We start from the raw sequence: 4,040 nt of genomic DNA on the forward strand, positions 1-4,040 counted from the left end.
ATGGCAGCCTGGGCTATGTGATCCACTGTATCAAATTTAAAAAAAAAAAGAAAAAGAAAAAAAGAAAGTAAATCCTTTACTTTTTTGTGTCTTGGGAACACAGCAGGAGATATTTTCTGCAGTACTATTTCCACTGTTAGGCCCATGTGCTCTGGGAAATAACCCCCCATCCCAGGCTATGCAGGCAACCTTAATTGAACTCAGATGGCCAAACTCACTCAAAAAAGAAACAAAATAAAGAGGCCTCAAAGTAGAAGAAAGACTAGTTGGAAAGAATGGGTTCAACAAAAGAGGGATGATGAGGGAATCAAGAAAATGTAGGTGGGGGTTATATACACATACATAAATTATCAATAAAAATAGAACAATTAAAAATGTCCCTTGCATTTTCCCATCAGATCTGTATAAACATTCCTCTATCAGAAAAACTGCTATCTGACTCACACTCTAACTTTTTTACTTCACCATGTACTTCCCTATTGCGCCTTATGATTATCTCCTCTTAGCACTCATTGGTTTATGACACCTTGAATATGGTCAATAAATATGTATTATTTACATTTTTGACTTATTTAGTATTAAACAAGTGTTCATCATTAAGACAGAATCCCAAGGCTGTGGAGGTGATTGGGATGGCTATGCAGGATATTTCTGTGAGCTCAGAGAACCTTTATCACATCTAGGGTACAATTTTCTCACTATATGCCACTACATGCTAATTGTCCAGTGTGTGGAATATATCTTGGTCATATCTCTTTCCTAACAAATAAGTCAATCATTTTGCAAGTTTATTGCAAATTGGAACACTGGTCAAAAGATTTTATTCCACTTTTTAAAAAAAAACTTTTATAATGGGCATAAGTTGACTATGTTTAGGAACACTTTCCTAAAAGAACTCAAACTGCTTTCAAGCATAATTTGTGGGGTAGATAGGTATCCTGTAAAACTCTTTTCTCACTAGAAAGCATTATTTTTTTTAAGTTTAGATATTACATAGAAAACAGGGCTTCTGTTTTTTTTTTTTTTTTTTTTTTTCAGTTAGTGATTATGAAAACACCATTTTTGAAAGGGTTTCCATTTAGCCTAACTATATACAGCCTAAGGACCTACTCATATTTTCTATCTTGGAACATGAGGAAGGTGATATGGGAACTTTTTCTCTAAAGTTTGATTTTTTTCATTGGCTGTGGAATATGTGGCTCCCACATGACTAGTCACATCTATTCTACTACCCACTCTTTTAAGTTCTACATCAGTGCCCAAATAATGGAGAGTGAAGAAATACAAGTATAGAAAGAATTGTTGTGTAGACTTTATTTATTCAAACTAAGAAGAGTAGTACTAAAGTTTTAGATATAATATCATGAAATCAGGCTGGCGAGATTGCTCAGCACTTAGAAGCACTTCTCATTTTTAAAAAAGTTTATTTTATTTATTTGTGTGTGGGTGGGTGAGAGAGAGAAAGAGATAATCAGAGAATGAGCATGCCAGGGCCTCCTGCCACTGCAAACAAATGCCAGATGCATGTGCCAGTTTGTGCATCTAGTTTTATGTGAGTACTGGGGAACTGAACCTGGGTCATCAAGCTTTGAAAGCAAGTGTCTTTAACCACTGGGCACCTTTCCAGCTCCAAGAGCACATCTTGTGCAATCATGCGGATGTGAGAAGTCCTAAGAGATTGCTCTAGTGTGATCCACAGGATCTCACATAAGCAGGCATGGCTATGCATTTCTGTAACATCAGTTCTGCAGGGAAGCAGTGAACCTAGAATCGTTTAAGCTCACAGGAAAATAAACAAGCAGTATGCTCCAGAGTCATGCAAAGACTTCAGATCAAAAAAGAACTGATGGGGGCTGGACAGATTACTTAGTGGTTAAGTGCTTGCTTATGAAGCCTAAGTATCCCAGTTAGAGACTCAATTCTCCAGGACCCATGTTAGCCTGATGCACAAGGGGGCGCATGCGTCTGGAGTTCGTTTGCAGTGGTTGGAGGCCCTGGTGCGCCCATTCTCTATTCCCATTCTCTCTCTCTCTCTCTCTCTCTCTCTCTCTCTCTCTCTCTCTCTCTCTCTCTCTCTCTCTCTCTCTCTTAACTAAATAAATAAAAATGAACAAAATTAAAAAAAAAAAAGAACTGCTGGAAGAGTAAAGGAGCAGGACACTCTACATTCCATTCAGGCCACCACAAACGAGTGCCTCCGCCACAGGCCAGCACATGGGACACGACCTGGGCTAATAAACGTCCTAACACCATACACAGACACAGGCACACATACAACATCTCTCTCTCTCTCTCTCTCTCTCTCTCTCTCTCTCTCTCTCTCTCTCTCTCTTTCTTATACACACTCATACAAAAAATAAAAGGAAACAAAAGATCATGAAATTGTTACTCTATGTTCAACTTGAAATTTTTAGCTTTCTTTTTTTTTTTTTAAGAATATGGAATGCTTCATGAATTTGCCTATCATCCTTGCACAGGGACTATGCTAATCTTCTCTGTATAGTTCCAATTTTTAGTATATGTGCTACCGAAGTGAGCACAAATTTTTAGCTTTCTACAACACTTTTGTGAATTGAATTTCCTGGATGTTTCTTCAAAAGCACATTGGAGGTCTGTGTCTACAAATGGTATAATCAAATTATAGTTTGTTATCATGATAGAATACCTGATTTGAGGACTATGAACCATTTCTATTATTTTGGAAATCATTTTATATTCTTTTACGGCCAAGGGATTATACATTGCCAATAGTGTGCATTCTACAACAAAATGAAAAATGCAGGCTGCAACTCTCAGTTTTTTCAAAACACATATCTTTGAGTTATTCCTCAAAGTTGACTAACTTTATAATTAGAACAAATCCTCTGACTATGTGAGATAGATGAGGTGATGTGCTTCCAAGCTTCCTAAGACCATTTTACTAGGACAATTCTGTCCAAGAAATCCATTTTTTTTGAGTGTTTAAACTACTATGTTTCATTTTTAAATATGAAGAACTTATCACCAGACTTTTCAAATGAGAAAATCATGGACTATCTGGAACACTGGAAGTATTTTGTTACTCTTTCCTACTTGGAACACTTTCCACATTTCTGATGAAATATCATACTTTCTGATGTTTCCTCTGCTATATTTTAGGTAAACCTTGTGTGGTATCTTTTGGATATGTGCTTTAATACGTTAGATCAAGTTCAGAAGATCAATTTCACAGTGTCCTTTTGGAATTTTACAAGTAGCAGATAGAAAATTGATCTGTGAAACTAAGAACAGCTATCAATCAAGCTTGGAATACCAACACTTGTAAATAATTATGTTAAAAAGATGGGAAATTTGAAGCTAGACTGGACTACCTAGCAAGAACCTGTCAGGAAATTCATCATTATTACCACCAACAGCAACAATAATAAAAACAAACAAACAAAAATTTATCCAAACTTAACAAATATTCATCTTGTTCTGCTAAGTAATAACTGACAATTATAAGAATAGAAACTTATCAAAGTAAAGCTAAATTAATTCCTTAGTTCTGATAAGTGCTATAACAATTTAATTGCACATCTATTTATATATAAATTTATATTTTTCTTTTTATAAAAATTTTATATATCAAGACAGTATACATTGTCCATTTATTTATTTTCCCAATGAATTATCTACCTTCATTTTATCTCTTTCTTCTTTTATGATATTTGAAAATTTGTATTTTTTATTTTTATTTATTTGAGATAGAGAAAGAGAACGAAGTAGAGGATTTAATAGGCTGCGAATAGTACCAAGTAGCATGGTAGATTGGAGAAGAAAAATTGCATGACTCTGGCCCATTCATTTTTCTATTTCCTTTTAGAATTTTCTAAGTGGGGCAGCATTTCTCCTGGGACACAGCTATGGGAAACAGCTAAGATTATATGATCGTCATTTCCTGAGATAACCCTTCCAGAAACTAGTATCAGAACAAACTTTAATGGCCAGAAACAAAAACAAAAATAATCCATTATATTACATGGAAGTCAGTATTGATACGTGTGTGCTTAAAATCTTTA

General features: G+C 35.1%; 1 non-coding gene across 1 annotated transcript; it reads right to left on the reverse strand.

Annotated features, from left to right (window-relative positions):
- Positions 1–2,432: 2,432 nt before the first annotated feature.
- Positions 2,433–2,540, reverse strand: LOC123456833. The gene has a single exon (XR_006634711.1). It is a non-coding gene; the product is annotated as a U6 spliceosomal RNA (small nuclear RNA).
- Between the last annotated feature and the right edge of the window lie 1,500 nt (positions 2,541–4,040).

This window comes from Jaculus jaculus, chromosome X (assembly GCF_020740685.1).
Source record: "Jaculus jaculus isolate mJacJac1 chromosome X, mJacJac1.mat.Y.cur, whole genome shotgun sequence".
NCBI classification, from domain to species: domain Eukaryota; kingdom Metazoa; phylum Chordata; class Mammalia; order Rodentia; family Dipodidae; genus Jaculus; species Jaculus jaculus.